Here is a 20,262-nt window from a genome sequence, read left to right on the forward strand (position 1 = left end):
CAGAGCAGGGGAAAGGAAAACTCGTTGTGAGGTGGGAAAATCCAAAATTTGATTTTCGGAAACCCCAAAACGTGTATTATGATAAATGGTATGCTTTATGTTTTGCATTTTTGGGCATTTTGGTTGGATTGACTTTTTTTTCAAGCTTTGGATGACCTTGGCATTAGCTTTCTAGAAAGAAACGTGGTTTTGAAAATGATAGAAAAATACATTTAGCAATTTTAGATTCAACAAGTCAATGATGTCCACTTCCAAAAATTAATGTAAATAATGAAGCAATGAAGTTCATACAATAACTAAGACTATTTAGGCCTTTTAGTACACCTCAAGCAACAATGTATAGAAACTATCATCCTTAAAAGACAAAAGGCCCCACACATACAAGAAATTTGGATATTTTAGAACTACTCTGAGAAGAATATCGTAGTAGTCTTAGCGAGGCTTCATGGAAACTAAATAGTTTCTATCCTCAAATTTAGCACTACCAACCTTTCCTTCAATCGACACAAGGATCAAAGAAACATGAAGCCAAAGTTGCAGTGGCAATACAGACAAACTATTACGACACTCTTCCATTAAAAAAATGCTTGCATTTGAAACAAGGAGCCTTATGACCCTTCACATAAACTTTGAGAGAAAAACTAAAAATATTTCCATATCTAGGACTGGGATTCCCAACTAGGAGAATTAACAATTGATAAGTATTAAATGAGATCAACTAGAGGCATTATACAAACTTTTGAGTTTAGCATCCAAAGGGTAAAGAAAGGAATCTAAAGTCAAAAGGGTAAGGGCAATTTCTAAAGTCCATCTCCAAGAGGCAAGCCTCCTATTTTGATTTAACAGAATATAGATCTTCTTTGAAATGGAAAATGTGTCCCTGATGGGACTGACCATGGCCTACCTTGGGACATATATGATCCACTTAGATGAAACCTATGCCTCCAACGCATTTACCTCAGTCCAAAAAAGGTCTCATTTTAAGGTAACTAGACATACATGCTAGGGGTCAGTAGCAAAAAAGATGGAGATGGGATATTCAATGTAAAGAAAAATGGCATTGAATGTACTTGTTAGTAAGCTTATCAATAAACATCTATTACAAAGTAGCGGCAATAGGTTAGAGACTAGCCTAAAGAAAGAATCATAGGAGGCATGCCCATGTATCTAGGTAACTTAGCAAGAAACCAAAATGAAATCTTTGCTCCTATGCTAGCGGTCAATAGTAGAAAAGGTTGGGACAAGATATTCAATGTAAAGAAAACTAGCATTGAATGTACTTGTTAGAAATCTTATCATTAAACATCCATAACAAACTAGCAACAATAGGCATGCCCATGCATCTACGTAGCTTAGCAAGAACCCAAAATAAAATATATACCAATATGATAGGGGTCAATAGTAGAAAACATTTGAGACAACATATTCAATGTGAAGAAAACTAGCATTGAATGTACTTGTTAGGAAGCTTGTCACTAGACATCTATAACAAACTAGTGGCAATAAGTTAGAGACTTGCTATAGGATGCCATATTTATTACCTATTATTAGGGTATTCTATGGACAACCATTTTTTTAATACAACCTCTAGGTTTTCATTCTTAAGGATTCCAGTAATTACAAGATGCCATTTTTGCCATAACTTTGGTCCCTTGCACAAAGATTTTAAAAATTTTAAGAGAGCAACCGGATGTGACACCAGGGAACAAGAATGCTCATATTCACATGTAGATGCTATGTATATGAAGGCAAAATGTGCAACAAACACTGACATCCGTATACCCCACCGTCGAATCAGCACCAAAATTTGCACGGGTCTTAAAACAAGTGGTTTTAATGTCCTTGCAAAGGGTCATTTGCATTTGGTACTGTTTGTGCTCCAACGAAGGCAGTTTGGCCCATTCCACATGTGGATCATACGTATGTCAAGGAAAAATACACATCAGACAAGGACATCCATATGTCCCACCATCGGATTGGCCCTACACTCTACACAAGTCTTAAAACTAATTATTTTTTATGTCTTTGAAAAGTCTCGCATGTATCGAATGCCGAATGTGCCATCGGGGAACAAGAATTCCCATATTCGCATGTGGATGCTATGTATGTGAAGGAAACATGCGCAACGGACATTGGAATCCATATATCCCACTGTCGGATCAGAACCAAACTTTGCAAGGGTCTTCAAACAAGCTTTTTTAATGTCCTTGCAAAGTGTAAGGTGCATCAGATGCCGCAGGTGCCACCCGGGGGCAAGAATGCCCATATTTGCATGTGGATGATATGTATGTGAAGGAAAACTATGCAATGGACATCCGCATCCGTATATACCACTGTTGGATCAGCACCAAACTTTGCAAGGGGTCTTAAAACAAGTGGTTGTAATGTTGTTGTAAAGTGTAAGGTGCATCAGATGCCAGATGTGACACCGGTGAACAAGAATGCCCATATTTCCAAAGGTCTTACAACAATTGGTTTTAATGTCCTTGCAAAGTATTAGGTGTATCGGATGCCGTATGTGCCACTGGGGAACAAGAATGCACATATTCGCATGTGGATGCTATGCGATATGAAGGAAAAATGCACAACAGACATCGACATCCATATATCCCATCGTCAGATCAGCATCAAACTTTGCAAGGGTCTTAAAAGAAGTGGTTGTAATGTCCTTGTAAAGTGTAAGGTGCATCGGATGCCATATGTGACATCGGGGAACAAGAATGCCCATATTTGCATGTGGATACTATGTATGTGAAGGAAAAATGCACAACAAACATCCGCGTCCGTATATCCCACCGTCGGGATCAGCACCAAACTTTGCAAGGGTCTGAAAACAAGTTGTTTTAATGTCCTTGCAAAGTATTAGGTGGATTTGATGCCGTATGTGCCACCGGGGAACAAGAATGCCCATATTCGCACATGGATGCTACACAATATGAAGGAAAAATGCACAACGGACACCAACATCCATATATCCCACCGTCAAATCAGCACCAAACTTTGCAAGCATCTTAAAACAAGTTTTTTTAGTATCCTTTCAAAGTGTAAGGTGCATCAGATTGCAGATGTGACATCGGGGAGCAAGAATGCCCATATTTGCATGTGGATGCTATGCATATGAAGGAAACATGCGAACCGGACACCGACATCTGTATATCCCACCGTCGGATCAACTTCAAAATTTTCAAGGGTCTTAAAACAAGTTGTCTTAATTTCCTTGCAAAGCGTAAGGTCTATCGGATGTCGGATGTGACACCGGGGAACAAGAATGCCGATATTTGAATATGGATACTATATATGTGAAGGAAAAATGCACAATGGATATCTGCATCTGTATATCCCACCGTTGGATCAGATTCAAAATTCACAAGGGTCTTAAAAATTTTGGTTTTAATGTCCCTGCAAAGTATCAGGTGGATCGGATGCCATATGTGCCATCGAGAAACAAGAATGCACATATTCACATGTGGATGCTACGTGATATGAAGGAAAAATGCACAACAGACATCGACATCCGTATATCTCACCGTTAGTACCAAACTTTGCAAGGGTCTTAAAACAAGTGGTTTAATGTCCTTGTAGAGTACAAGGTGCATCGGATGCCGGATGTGACACCGGGGAACAAGAATGCCCATATTTGCATGTGGATGCTATGTATGTGAAGGAAAAATGCACAATGGACATCTGCATCCGTATATCCCACCGTCGGATCAGCACCAAAATTTGCACGGGTCTTTAAACAAGTTTTGTTAATGTCCTTGAAAAGTATCAGGTGGTCGGATGCCATATGTGCCACCGAGGAACAAGAATGCCTATATTCGCACGTGGATGCTACACGATATGAAGGAAAAATGCACAACGAACACTAGCATCCATATATCCCATCGTCGGGTCAGCACCAAACTTTTCAAGTGTCTTAAAACAAGTTTTTTTATTGTCCTTGCAAAGTGTAAGGTGCATATGATGCCTGATGTGACATTAGGGAGCAAGAATGCCCATATTTGCATGTGGATGCTATGTATATGAAGGAAACATGCGCAACAGACACCGACATCTGTATACCACCCCGTCAGATCAGCACCAAACTTTGTAAGGGTCTTAAAACAAGTTGTTTTAAAGTTTTTGGAAAGTCTAAGGTGCATTGGATGCCGGATGTGACACTGGGGAACAAGAATGCCCATATTTACATGTGGATGCTACAGTAATGCATGTAAAGGAAAAATGCACGATGGACATCCACATCCATATATCCCACTGTCATATCAACACCAGACGTTGCAAGGGTCTTAAAACAATTGGTCTTAATGTCCTTGAAAAGTATCAGGTGGATTGGATGTTGTCTGTGCTGAACAAGAATGCACATATTCGCACGTGGATGCTATGCAATATGAAGGAAAATTGTGCAACGGACACCGACATCTGTATATCCCACTGTCGGATCAGCATCAAACTTTGCAAGGGTCTTAAAACAAGTTGTTTTAATGTCCTTGCAAAGTGCAAGGTGCATCGGATGCCGGATGTGATACCGGGGAACAAGAATGCTCATATTCTCATGTGGATGCTATGTATAACGGACACCGACATCCGTATATCCCACCATCGAATCGGCACCAAACTTTGCACGGGTCTTAAAACAAATGGTTTTAATGTCCTTGCAAAGGTTCATTTGTTCATTTGCATCTAGTACTGTTTGTGCTCCAAGGAAGGTAGTTTGCCCCTTTCCACATGTGGATCATACGTATGTCAAGGAAAACCACACATCCGACAAGGTCATCCATGTGTCCCACCATTGGATTGGCCCTACACTCTGTACAAGTCTTAAACTAATTGTTTTTTATGTGGTTGCAAAGTCTCAAATGCATCGGATGCCGGATGTGCCACCGGGGAAAAAGAATGCCCATACTTGCATGTGGATGTTGCGTATGTGAAGGAAAAATGTGCAACGAACACTAGCATCTGTACATCCCACCATCAGATCAGCACCAAACTTTGCAAGCCTCTTAAAACAAGTGGTTTTAATGCCCTTGCAAAGGATTAGCTGTATGAGGGTTTAGGGCTTAGTTTTTAGGGTTTAGGATTACGATTTAGGATTTAGGGTTTAAGGTTTAGGATTTAAGGTTTAGGGTTTAGGGTTTAGCATTTCGGGTTTAGGGTTTAGTGTTTAGGGTTTAGGGTTTAGGATTTATGGTTTATGGTTTAGGATTTAGGAATTAGGGTTTAGGGTTTAGGGTTAGGGTTTAAAGTTTAGGGTTTAGGGTTTAGGATTTAGGGTTCAACATTTAGGCTTTAGGGTTTAGCATTTAGGGTTTAGGGTTTAATGTTTAGGGTTTAGGGATTAAGGTTTAAGAGGGTTTAGGGTTTAGCTTTTAGGGGTTAGGGTTTAGGGTTTAGTGTTTAGCGTTTAGAGTTTAGGGTTAGGGTTTAGGGTTTGAGAGTTAGGGTTTAGGGTTTAGGGTTTAGAGTTGAGGATTTAGCGATTAGGGGTTTAGGGTTTAGGATTTAGGATTTCGGATTTAGGGTTTAGGGTTTAGGATTTGGGGTTTAGGTTTTAGGGTTTAGGTGGCAGTTTTTCCCCGTCCACATGCATATCATATGTATGCCAAGGAAATATATGCATCGGGCAAGGATATGTCCCACCATTTGATCGGCACTAAAATTTGCACAAATGCTCTTTATGTGCTTGCAAACTCTCACGTGCATCGGATGCTGGATTTGCCACATTGAATCAAGAATGCCCAGATTCACATGTGGATGCTAGGTGATATGAAGGGAAAATGCGCAACGGACACTGACATTCGTATATCCTACTCTTGTATAGGTACGAGTCTTAAAGGAAGTGGTTTTAATATCCTTGCAAAGGGTTAGGGGCATCTGATACTATTTGTGCTCTAGGGAAGGAAGTTTGCCCCATTCCATATGCGATCATATGTATGTCAAGGAAAAATACAAATTGGACAAGGACATCCACATGTCCCACCTTCATATTGGCCCTAAGATTTGCACAAAGTCTTATACTAATTGGTTTTGATGTCCTTGCAAAGTCGCAGGTGCATCGGATGTCAGATGTACAGGTAGCAAATAGGAATGCCCTTGTTTCCATGTAGATGCTACGTATGTGAAGGAAAAATGTGCAATGGATACTGACATCCATTTATCCCCCAACCAGATCGACACCAACCTCTGCACAGATCTTAAAATAGGTGGTTTTAATTTCCATGGAAAGGGTCAGGTGCATTTGGTGCTGTATGCACTACCTCAAAGGCAGTTTGTCCCCATCCACATGTGGATCATTTGTATGTCATGGAAAAATAGACATCAGACAAGGACATCCAGATGTCCCACCATCGAATCACCACCAAAATTTCCACAAGTGTTAGAGTAATTGGTTTTGATTCCCTTGCAAAGTCTCAAGTCAATTGGATGCTAAATGTGCCATTGGGAAACAAGAATGCCCATACTCACATGTGGATGCTACGTATGTGAAGGAAAAATGCACAACAGACACTGGCATCTATATATCCCATCATTGAATCAACACCAAAATTGGTAATCATCTTAAAGAAAGTGGTTTCAATGTCCTTACAGAGGGTCATGTGCGTGTGGTTATGTATGTGCTTTCGGAAAGGTAGTTTGTTCCCATCTAGATGTGTATTTTTCCTTGATATACGTATGATCCACTTGGGACGACATCCATATATCCTAATATCGGATTGGATTGGAACCAAACTTTACAGGCATCTTAAAACAAGTGTTATAGTGTCCTTGAAAAGTATCAGGCACATCTAGTATTGTATGTGATGTTGGGGAGATAGTTTGTTCCAATCCAAATGTGGACCATACGTATGTCAAGGAAAAATACACATCGGCCAAGGACATCCATATGTCCCACCATCAGATCAGCACTAAAATTTTTAGAAGTCTTAAAGTGATTAGTTTTAATTTCCTTGCAAAGTTTTAGGTAAGTCAAATGCCGGATGTGCCATCAGGAAACAAAAATGTCCATATTCACATGCATGGATGCTATGTATGTGAAGGAAAAATGTCTCACCATTGGATTGTCGCCAAGATTTGCACAACTATTAAAATAATTGGTTTTGATATCCTTGCAAAGTCCTGGGTGCATTGGATTCTAGATGTGCCAATGGGATGTAAGAATTCCCAGATTCGCATGTGGATGCTACGTATGCGAAGAAAAAATGTGCATCTCACACCAACATCCTTATATCCTAATGTAGGATTTGCACCAAACTTTAAATAAGTCTTAAAACAAGTGGTTTTGATGTCCTTGCACGCATCAGAGCTCCACGTGCATTAGCGGACGCCAAATATTTTAGGCTTATGCATAGAATATCCCTAGTCAATTACTTACATTAGATTACTCATTCATTATTAAATTATAAAAATTATTTATCATATGTTTCTAATATGTTTCTAATTCATTTTGAGTTATAGTTTTATCATAGAAATTTTGACATAAGTGAACCTTACATTTAAACAATCAAATCACCATTGTGCACTCAGGGGGGTCACTATGTATAAACCCTCTATATCACGTGCGTTCAAGGCCTATATTTAAAATCCCTTATCTGTAAATTTTTTCATTAATAAAATGTACCCCTTTTCTATACAAATCTGTAAATTTTTTCCAAAACTATTTTAAATAGTCCCTTATGTATATTTATTTCTGTAAATTTTAGAAATAAAAAATATCCTTCTATTGAACTCACGTGATAGGGTTACATATGATGAGTGACCCCCCCGAGATTGTGCATCATGCATTTTGTAGCTTATGAATTTATTCACCCTTTATTATTATTATTTTTCTTAATTTTTACTTTTATCTTAGAAAACATGATAATATAATTGAGAATTTTGTTTGAATGTTAATTTCATTGTATTCTTAATTGACATTTTCATTTAAATATTAAATTACATTGCGCGCTATATTTTTATCATTACACATTATATTTTATTTTTATCATTATACATTTGGCAATTCGAGTATTGTCCTTAGAATTAAATCGATTTCATTTTAGATTGTTTAAATGTTTATTAGATGTATATAATAAATTAAATAGCATTTAAAAGATATAATCAAGATAATAATCCTATAATTTGAATATAGGCTTCTTATGTACATTGTAAAATATTCTGGTTCAAAAAAAAATTATGATCATTTTTAAAATTAAAAAAGCTTTTCAACATTTAGAATACAATGTTTTTGCTTATTTCTTAGATAATAAACAACTCATTTCCTCTAGTAGACTAAAACAACTATAATATTAATGACTTATTATCCCATGCATGGCGGAAGATACATTCTTGGATGCTAATTTCCTAGATAAAGACTAATATATATAGAATTCAATTCAAATTTGTTTTTTAATGCACTATGTCATCTAATCAATCTCTTACATAAAGGAACTTTTCCTTGTATATATATAGGAATAATGTAACACACTCTTTTAATTTCCTGGGTGACCACCCCTTTTCCTAGATAGAGTTAAATATCTTAACTAGAGAATGAGATTTCCTATATAGGAATGCAACACACACATCTTATTTCCTAGGTGAAAACCTCTTTTTCCTAGATAGAAGTATCGATTTCCTATATAGAAATGTAACACACTCATCTAATTTCCTAGATGACATCTTTTCCTAGATAGAGGTATGCATTTTATCTTTTTCCTAGATAGAGGTATCGATTTCCTATAAAGAAATGTAACACACTCATCCACTTTCCTAGATGACAACCTCTTTTCCTAGATAGAGGTATCCATTTTATCTAGGGAGGGATTTTCCTAGATATACATACCAAAATGCCTAGTTATATCTAGGAAATTTCCTCCTTTTTCCTAGTTTGTGAGGTTTTCCCTATATGGTGAACAGCTAGAAGTTCCTTGTGAATATGGTGGTGTTGGATCAAGCTGGCCTCCATGGGCCAGATGGTCTAGCGGAAGGTATCGAGCATGACCTTCATAAACCATTTTCCTCATATGTTTGGAGTATCATGCAAGTGTAATCAAACCCTTCCCACAAATAAGACAAGCATGGTATTCACTTATTGCAAGTCCTACATGAATCTTGAATGTGCCAGTACAAGACATGCGCTAGAAAGAGAGTCATAAAAGTATCATTTTACATGTAAAGACACAACCACGTACCTGCACACTCTCCATATCCTGGGTAGTCATGCATGGTCCACATCAAGATTCCCCTGACCAAAACGTCATTGGTATGTCTAGGAGTTTTGGAAATATCAAAGACATGTATGCTTCTCCATAAGATCTATAACTAGTATATCAAAGGTGCCATGTACACGTCTATATTTTTGGCCTTGTACTTCCTTGGCACAAGCAGTGCAAGTATGAGGTGTCCCTTCTTTATTGTTAGCCATGGTGGGATATTGTAATTCACCAAGACTATAGGCCATGTCGACCAAGATGTCGAGCGTAACCCAAAAGGGTTCACGCCATCCATGGTGAGCCCAAGATGTAAGTTGTGTGGCTCCCTCTCACAAAGTCCGACAACTAATGGTCTATGTGCTTTCAAGTAGCACAATTTGCAGGAATCCTCAATGTGTCATTAGTGGACCGATGTGTAGCAGGCCAAGTCATCAACTCCACTATGGATTTGCATCGGAACATGTGTTGTATTCTAGCAATGATGGAAAAGTGTCTCAAGACCTTTACTGGAATCTACTTACCCTGCAAGTCATCTCTATATCGTTGTTCCCCACACTCCAGACAACTAGCCAAATCTCCATGCTCATGATAAAAGAGAATACAATCATTATGACAAGCAATGATGGTATCATAATCCATACCCACCGTTGTTAGCATCTTCTTCGCTTCATCTCTTGATGTGGGCATGGTATTTGGTGCAAGCAACATCTTCTGGAGCAACCTATCACAATTTAAACATACATAGGCTTTGAATAATGAGAAACTATGATGATTCTCAAAACAAACAATGTCCAAATTATGAGATAAACTAATCCAAGGGCTAACCTCATTAAGGCCGAGACACTTGTATCGGACCACCCATACTTTGCTTGCAGATTCAAGATTGAGAGACAAGCCCATAGTTTTGACATCCCAGCATCCTCGTACAATCGTGTTGATTTTGCAACGCTCGCATATTGGCCTCAAACTTGGACATCATGTGTACATGTGATGTAGTGCCCCTAAAAATAGAATCCATCATGTCCACCATACCCTCGTCATCATTTGGCACATTTGAGAGACTATCCTCCTACTCAAAGTCTGAAGGTATACACACACCCTTGCGACCCTCCTCATCTTGTCTCAAGGTTTCGTGTAAATATAAGATCTTGTCTCAAGGTTTCATGTAAAGTATGCATGCAATTTTTCTTTTGCTCCTTAGTCGTATTTGGTTATTTTTTTTCAAATAGATTCTAAATGGAACACCCACGCCCTCACCCACGGTTGTCTTCCCAAAACCACAACCCGGTTCCCCACGTTGCAGTGATTTGGGAAATCCAAACTTTGATATCACATGTAGCAGAGAAGATTGCACACGATATAGGTTGGGTGAAGTATAACGCCAAAGTGCATGCGCTTGGGTGGGTTCATGAACGAAGGTGCATGGAGCAGCAATGACGATTGAGGCAATCACAAAACAACTTATGGTATCTCCATAAGTTTTAGAGAGACCCCCACGAATGCTGGACCTACAGAGATAACAATAGTATTTTTTGAGATATTTTTTATATATGAAAACATTCTTGGATTCCACTTGTCTTAAGTAAATATTTGTCCTTTCATAATTGTCTTTTCTTAATAGTCTTAAGTAAATAATTATCCTTTCATAGTTGTCCTTTCTGCGTTGATGTCTTTTCATAATTATCTTAAAGTAATTAATTTTCTTTTCATAGTTTTATTAAATTGAATTTGAGTTTGAAGTAATAAATTATCTTTTAAGTAAATTGTCTTTCCACTTCTTACCCGCTCTTGTGTTTGTGTCTGCATTTGTCCAATCCCCCCAAATTAGACATGGCATCACGTTGCACGTCCTCTGAGTACGGATTCACTTGTAGGAGGAGAGGTCATGATCTATACTCTCCAGAGGATTTTGATTCCCCTCAGCTGACTCTTCAGGGGCCTACCCCTATGACTACCCTTGGGCCAACTCCTCTCAAGACTAGCACTACAACTACCCCTTGGGGAACTCCTTTGCTAGCAGGCCATGGCTTCCTCGGGAGTCCCGACACATCTGTCGCATAGATAAGTGATGTGGACACAGTGAGATTCTTCTCTCTGCTATATTAGAGGACGCTTAGCTATTCAAGAGCTATTCCTACACCCCTGGGGGGTAGATTAGGGCCATCGATGGCTAGACCTACTCTCGACAGCCATTCCCTCTAGCCCCTTCGACTGATGGGTCATCACCTAAGCATACCCATCATAAGGGAATGAAGATTAGGAAGGGTCAAGGCTATTGTGGTAACTCGAGGGATATAGACGAGTCATCACACTCACATCCCTACAGGTATCCACTTGGTCACGAGACCTAGTACCAGTCAGGTCCCTTGCCCTCTCCCACTCCCACTCCCTCTACTGCTCCTCGCTCCATAATCGCTGGCAATACCACCCCTTGCTCTGGCTTTGCTACTGCCACTCCCACTCCCCCTCCCCCAACCCCCCAAGGGACCTGTACTATGACATCACTAGGGGTGGAGAGATCATAGAAAATAAAAAGGGCAAAGAAGTGATGGCCACCACGAGGCGGTTGATGAGCCACCATTTCAAGAGCGGCATAACAATTGATTGGCAGGTAATAGGATGACGAAAAGAAGAAGTTAGTCATCAAGGAATTGAAAAGACGATACCCCAACCCCTCCAATCGGGAGTTTGAAGACAATTACATGCGAGAGTGCATGTATGCTGTCTTGAAGCATCGTAGGTCAATCTTGCGAACTACCATCGCAAAGAAGAAGCCTAAACCCAACTGGGCGGATAAAGTTGACTTGAAGTTTTTGAAGGAGTACAAGGACAACCCCCAAAAGTTGGACAGCTAGAGGAGGGCTGCAAGGAGATGGTTGGACACCGTAGGTACTTCACACCTAGGCAATGTCAGAACGGCCGCATTCCAGGCATGGGTAGTAAGTCTATTTCTTCTCATTTAATTTATTGTTCTATTTGTTTTATTACATATTGCATGCACTTGATCTAACTCTCATAATTTGGGTCCACAACAATCTGTGATTGGTCACCTTTCCATAAATGAAGAGACGAGATGTGCATTTTGCATAGGAGAGAAGCTATGGTTTATTGAGATGGAGGCGTAGGGAGTGGCAATCAATTGGGTTGCAGTGGCTACTTGCTCAATATAAGTCTACTCCATCTTGTAATCTCACTTTCTAAATTTTTTTATTCTTTAAGTTCCAATTTAATTTCAAATTAATATGCTTTCACTCTTGGGGAGCAAGCTCGAACATCCCATCAACAGAGGTGAGCGGTGATTCCCATCAACAGAGGTGAGCGGTGATGATGAGGAGGCATGTCTTGAGGGATTTAGCTTAGACAACTTCGATGAGGGCCAGGGATCAGGCAGAGGTCATGAGGGCTTGAGCGATGATGATGATGATGATGAATCCAACGATTCAGATGAGCAATAGTAGTGGTAGTATAAGTAGTAGTTTGTATATACTTTGGCATATGATTTTGTCTGTCAGCTCATTTGAGCGATTTTGTATCACCCTTTTTGAAAGGGAAATTTTTTAACAAACAAGTTTGTATATACTTTGGCATGTATATTCTTTTGTTTGTCGTCTCGTTTGAGTAATTTTGTATCACCCTTTTCACAAGGGAAATTTTGTAACAAACAAGGTTTGAGTGTGAGGATCCTCTTCAATGGGATGAAGAGTGTGAGGAGGTGTTTGGCAAAATGTGAAAGATCCTAAACTTGACAAACTATTCTATATCAACCATTCCATAGGGCTAAATGCAATTGTAACAATTCTCTTGCTAGAAGGAAATAAATATAGATGTATGAGGCCAGTGTACTATGCTATTAGAGTAAAAACTGAGGTAGAAGGAAGTGCACAAAGGTAGATCTTGTATGAAGTTTGGTTTATGCATGCGTGAAATTTAGAGCTTATGTGCTGCCCAAACCATTTGTTATTTTGATTAGCTACACACTTTAACTAATTTGTTCAAAAGCATGATAAAGTGGATAATTGATTTGTAGGATTTGACTTCACATTCTTGATCAAAGAGTCCACCCAAACTTCCCTTGTTGCTGATCTTATCATGTGCAAGGAAGGCCCTATTTTGGTGAAGAAGGTTGGACCACCAAGTGGAAGTAAGGAGGTAGCAAATGCATATGTTCTTTGGTTTGATGCTTCTATTGAGAGGAGTCTAAATCAAGCCACTAGAGGGATGGTAGTCTATGATCTTTGGGGGGGTGAGTTGCATAGACAAGGATTTCCACTTGATTCCAAAAGTAACACTGAAGCAGAGTATTCAACTTTGTGTCAAATTCTAAATGTATGCCTGGAACTTGGAATCCAAAGACTTATCTTTGTAATTAAAGGGGATAGTTTTTTTATAGTGAAGCAAGTATTGGGAGTATGGTGAACAAAGCATATGCATCTCAAAGCTTGGGTTGGAGAGGTAAAGAGGCTATTAGGATGCTTTAAATATTGGAGCATTCAACATGTGGACAAAGAATACAACCATAATGTAGATTAAAAAGCTCATGAATCCATTGTTAAATGGTTTTGTAGCCAAAGGAGGATGGACCATTATATCATGGAAGGGAGTATCTTGCTAGAGAGGAAGCATTTTTGATGACAAGAAGAGTAGCTTCAGGTATGACAAAACAAGGGAGTATCAATTTATGAATAAATTTCAAAACATTTACATTCTTGGTGATGCTCTCTTCATGAAAGGACCTAATTTGTTGTGAGAGGGGTTCCTTGGAAATAGGATATTTGTCATATATTGGAAACCAATCATGAGGCAGTATGTGGAGGAAATCTTTCTTTTAAAATCACATTACAAAATATATCATTAGAGGGTTATGTTGTGAAAAGGATGTGCAACATTAGTGTAGATCATGTTTCCAATGTTAGAGGATAGGAAAAAGGGTGTTAAATCTTGAATGAAGGAACATCATGCTTGCTTAGAACCTTTTTGAAAGGTGGGGGATAGATGCCATTGGACCATTGCCTATGACTACTCATGGAAAATGCTACATGATTACAAGCATTGGCTGCTTAACCTAGATGGGCAAAAGCTAAGGAAGTGAAAGCAATGAATGAAAAGGAGGTATGCAACTTTGTGTATGAGGAAACTTGCTATCAATTTGGAGTCCCAATGGAGCTCTTGGCTGATAGAGGACCCAGATTTCAAAGTGAATTGATGGATCTTTTATGTGAAAGCTAAAAGTCAAACACAGGTATGCTACTCCTTACTATCCATAATGCAATGTAATGAATGAAAATTTAGATGGCAAATTAATGATCATGCTTAGTAAGATGACTCAGATGCATGAGAAAACATGTGAGTTGGAGCTTCCTTTGGTGTTATGGGCTTATAGGATTGCAATAAAGGCCTATTGACATAGAGGGGCCATTATTGAAATTCTTGATGAAGATAAACGATGAGCCTTAGCATTATTTCAAGACTTGCCTTTTGGAATTGCAAATAGCAGAGTTGGATTGGATGCAAGAATTAGAGCATTATCAAAAGGCCTAGGAGAAAAATCAGCACTTTAACATACCATTCTCCATGGCTAAAAGGTATTCCTGCACATCACTTAGAAATATTCCATTGTCAGTAATATATGAATGGTAATGAACTTACCTATAAAATATTCCACTGGTTTCCAGTCCTTAAAGTTTCAATTGAATAAATTTTTTTTTCCACCATAAATAAGTGCTCTTACAAAATGAACATAAAGTTTCAAACAGAATCTTGACACCCATAGGTAAAGAAGGTACACAAAGAGAATGACTTACAATGTGATGGTACCATAGAGACAAGGCACATGTTCTTTGCCTTGTGACTTACAATGACTTACAATGTGATGATACCATGGAAACAAGGCACATGTTCTTTGCCTTCTAGACATGTTGTACTGTGGAAAGCCATCCTTCTCTCCAAACTTGAAATTCTAGATGCAACCCTTTAATTCATGCAAAGCATCACCTCTCTTGCTCTTGGGACGCTTATGTGGACCTTAGCAGAATCTTTCATGACTATCTAGTCATTCAAACTGTAAGTGCAAGGCATCCACTCATGCAATGCATTTTTAGTGTTTTGAAATAGACTAGAGCTCACAATATCTCCTTCTTGTGTCATTTTTTTCCTCCTCATGGTTGTAGGGTAATGAAGAACTTGTAATAGGGAGGAGATAAAGGAAAAGAGGTTACCACAATAAGAATGGACCTCCAATACAAGGTGGTTGGATACTAGATATAGTGCATCTTCAAGGGGGAGAGAAGCTCTAGAGGTCCAATATAGAGGATACAACCCAAAGGTAAAGGGGGTAGTAGCTATAGGATAGGAGAGAGCAAGAGTGCACAGAGTAGTAGGGGCAAGATCAAGAGAGGAAAGAGTGGGGTAGAGCACAAGGGGACAAAGTAAGAGGAGGAAAAGAAAGAGGGGAAGGAGAAGGAGGGAGAAGAATAGCTATAGAAGGTGTTGCATTACAAATTTTGAAAAATCAAGGAAGAGAAGAGTTGAACCAAAGTAGAGGAGTAGAAAGAGAGGGGGCAACTAGAGGAGAAGACAAATTCAGCCAAGAGGGTCCACCGTTGAGGAAGAGGATAGTTGGATCAAAGAAGAGAATCAGAGAAAGAGGGAGGAAACCTATAGTAGACCAAAGGAGAAGATTAATTTGCCCAAAAGGGCCCACAAATCCTTGGATGACATGCAAGAAAGGTGTTAGGAAAGGTAAAGTAGCAAGAAGCAAAGAGCTACTCCTTCTTAGGGAGCAATGGAAATACAGAACTACGTGCAATGTACCCTATGATAACAAGTGAATCCATCTAAAAATGGGCTCTATAAGGATCATTTGTTATCATAACAAAACCCACAAAGAGCATAAAATCAACCATAATGCAACAACTCAACAAGTACTATAGCTCCCAAGCCTTAGGTTGAGTATACAATAAGGCATTATAATTTTGTTGATGAAGTAATTAAAAAAAAAGAAACATTCTTATTAAGATCATAATGGCCAAAGGACTACCTTTGCAACTGTTAATTTTGTTAACATTTTCCCATTTGTGTAAACCTGTTATTCACAAATGATATTGTCATTCCCAAACTATGTGAAAATAACATGATCACATTGGTATCTTGAAAAATTCTTGATGGGCTGGATAATACACTAGCAACAGTAGTTTAATTATCGATGATAATTGCTTTGAAATTGATGGTATAAATCCATTTGCTGGTGGTATCAAATCGATATCACTTGTAATTACACCAGTAGTAGACGTTCTTTTATCGGTGGTTTTTTTAACTAGCTTTCCCATCCATTTCTACATATAGAAAGATTGTGAGAGCCATAAACACTCTTTATTTAGCAAGATTATAGTCCATAGCTCCTACACTGAGCATGTTGGACTAACATGCATCACAATTGATTTGAGAGTTCTCTGTGTGTGTGTGTGTGTGTGAGGGAGAGAGGGGGGGGAGAGAGAGAGAGAGAGAGAGAGAGTTCATTATCATTGTGGAAGTGGTTGATTGCTCTGATATCAACTATATTAGCGTAAGGGTCACCCACAATAGTAAGGAAATGAATGCGAAGGGGATTATGTGAGGTATCAAGATTTCTAAGAGGTTGTCTTTGTAGAGGATTACCAAAAAGCGAGCGAAGAAAAGCGAGCGAGGCCAAATAAGCGAGCATGGACAAACAACAATGCAAGGTGTTATCTGTTTAATAACAGCCACATCATATTCATCCAGGACAGCCAATTACCACAATTTATGCTCCAAGAAAGCTTACCCACTCGCCTGCATCTTGGCTGGCATGTTTCCAGAAGTACATGTTCAAATCATGTTTCCTTTGCTGTGAAAAAGTAATGATAAAATAAAACATTGAATGCTTTCAATAATGAGAATAGTAACATATTACATTAACTGCACTTCATGTTGTCAGAAGACACCTTTTTTCTAAAAGTTGTCAACTCCATAGCACAAAAAGCATATGTCATACAAAAAAAAATTAATATAAGAATTTGATGCTTCAAAATATCTTCCAACCCTTGGAATGATTGTACAAAATGTTTTTTCGTGCATTGCCAAAACATGGAAACACACCTATGTATATCATCCGCTTCCAAAGGAAATATAAAAAAGGGACATCTAGGCTGCCTACTAAATGCTTGATGGGTTTCTTCCACCTTCAAAAAATACAACTTAGTGCAGCTTCATGCAAGGAAGCAGGCCTACATATATTATTAGATTCTGAAGGAAATGCAAAAAAAGGGCATCCAAGCCATACACTACATACTTGATGGGTTTCTTCTACCACCCAGAGCTTGAAACAAATCAACTTTTGTCAATGCAGCCTGATGCATAAACTGATGCACCATTTCAGTTAAGCCCAAGACAACAATAAACACGAAGTATATGTGCTTGCAAGGCATGTAGGGACTTTTTCTTGCTTCCCTTTTTGTGAAATCAAGGCATGTGCAATGTGGAAACTCTGAAATCAAGACACTATATGTTAGCCCCTTGGACATTAATCCTGTTGTACGAACATGGATACGAACATGGAATACATGCACCTCATGTGGAATAATGATGTTCTCTCTCACCACCTCCCCATTTTCTGTAACTGCCTTGTGTATCCTTTCCTTGAAATCTTTATTCAACTTACTTCTCCATGAAACAAGCTTTCCATCACGATGAGAAGGGCGCACATGGCTAGGTGTATGGATCTGCTGTGCATAAGGAGGTCCCATCACATCAATAGAATCATCACTATTAAGTATGAACCCTGCCCTTACAAGGGCACCCCTCTCATCTATGATGTCCAGCAAAAGAGGCAGCGTGTTAATGCGCTGCCTCTTTTGCTGCCCCAGGCAGTCCAGGAAGGAAGTTGGATACCTCTGGAGCTTGAGGCTGGGAAGCTTGATGGTGAGGTCGACGACGGGTTTAGAGGCAAGGAGATGGTGACATCGACGATGGGTTCAGAGACCTTCATGAACTGTAGGTTGAGGAGGGTGAGGAGGAGCTCACGGGTGGTGAGGTTGCAGAAGAGGAGGAGCACGACACGGGTTCAGAGGCACCACGTTGTGCTCTAGCCCATTACGTGTCATAGGCTGAGGTTGTAGAAGAGGAGGAGCTCGAGGCTGGGAAGCTTGATGGTGAGGTCGATGATGGGTTCAAAGGCAAGGAGATGGTGACGTCGACGACGGGTTCAAAGACCTTCATGAGCTGTAGGTTGAGGAGGGTGAGGAGGAGCTCACGGGTGGTGAGGTTGCAGAAGAGGAGGAGCTCAAGGGTGGTGAGGTTGCAAAAGTTGAGGTGGTAGTTGGACTGCCTGGGGCAGCAAAAGAGGCAGCGCGTTTGCTGCCCCAGGTAGTCCAACTGCCACCTCACCTTTTGCAACCTCACCACCCTTGAGCTCCTCCTGTTAACGCGCTGCTTCTTTTGTTGCCTTAATGCACTGCCTCTTTTGCTGCCCCAGGCAGTCCAGGTAGTCCAGTAAGGAAGGAGCTCGAGGCTGGGAAGGAAGGAGCTTCCTTGGCTTCCTCACCGCAGCAGTAGCTATGGCCGTCCCCACCGCCCTTTGGGCTTGCTCACTCCCTCTGCTCCTTCCTTGATCAAAGAACGACTGCTGCACTGCTGGGAGCTCTTCGGTCTCATCGCTAGGAGGTACATCGATAGCAATTCCTTGCTCCGTTATGAAGCTCACCGATGTTTCAGCGAGAGCATCGGTGGAGAGCATAGCAGAATTTGGATCTGAGCTTCTTTGTTTTGGCTTTAGTTGTGGGTAGATCGGGAGGCTTTTCATTCAATCTGATGTAGATTGGAAGCTCTGTCGTCCAATTTTAATGCGCACTTCAAGGTAAAAGGGTGAGCTCTGATCAGTAGCTCTCAAGGTTTTGATGAAGAGAATAATCAGAGCTTTCTTGTTTGCCATGCTCATATTCTTCGTTCCGTCTATGCTTGGTATCTACAGACAGATGATGACCAGGAAGCGTAAGATGCACAGCATCAAAACGCAGCAAATTTGTCAAGCTTGTAGTCTTCCCTCGATGCAGATAGGACGGAGAAGATAAGCTGGCCGAGCATTTTTGTTCATTTCGCCACAAATTCCAATGGCCGAGTTGTCGATGCTTATTTTCTTGCTTTCTTTGCTTCCAAGCATCCTCTCCGTGCAAGCATACACTTCCAAAGATAATTATCTCATTGCCTGCAGACTCTACCCTTGTTGATCTTCATTCCAGTCCATCGTGGACTCTTTTTCTGCTACAACTCTTCGCTTATAGCGAGGTAGAGTTCTTTGAGGGAAACATTATTACTTACTGAGGGATCTTTGAGGTGTGTCTCCAATGTGTCCATTGTTGTTTCACTTTGTTTCTTTATGCAAGTAATGTGTAGGCCAAAATACTTGCGCTTAAGAATCACCGGTGGAAATCAGTTGATGAAGACCAAAGGAATCCTTGCTAGAGCGGATGTAACACAGAACATTAAACAATAAAGAAGTAGTCGAAGCTCTGAATTGGATTCGATCTACGTCCTCAACTTCTTCGTAGATTGACCTCCTTTCAACATTTTTTCCTATTTGGGTAAAGGCATGTCTTGTTTAAGTCATTTGTGTTAATGCAGTAACTACATGTCGGGAGGCTCTTTCATCCAACCCTGCCTTCTCTCTCGTAGCCCCTCTCCTTTTCTCGATACCTTCTTCATTGGCATTTCCTTGAAAGATTGCATCGTTTCCCTCAAAGATCCTGATACCTTCTTCATTGACGTTTTCCTCAAAGATCTCGATACTTATAGCGTTATTATTACTTTGCAAGGGAGGGGAACTTGGACTATCAGGGGTAGTAAAAGAGGCAGCGCATTAACGCACTACCTATTTTGGTCCCTCGGGCAGTCCAATAGTCCCCTCCTGGCATAGCGTTCAAAAGACTATGTGACCTATCCCTCCAAGAGTCCAATAGCATTCCAAAGACCATTAGACCTGTACACCAAAGCATACTTGTAGACAAAAGATAAAATGGTCGAAGCAACCTTTTGTGAGTATGAAAGAAAGTATTGATATATGGAGGAT

This window comes from Dipteris shenzhenensis, chromosome 2 (assembly GCF_047967505.1).
Source record: "Dipteris shenzhenensis isolate YYH24624 ecotype China chromosome 2, Dip_SZ_1.0, whole genome shotgun sequence".
Lineage (NCBI taxonomy): Eukaryota > Viridiplantae > Streptophyta > Polypodiopsida > Gleicheniales > Dipteridaceae > Dipteris > Dipteris shenzhenensis.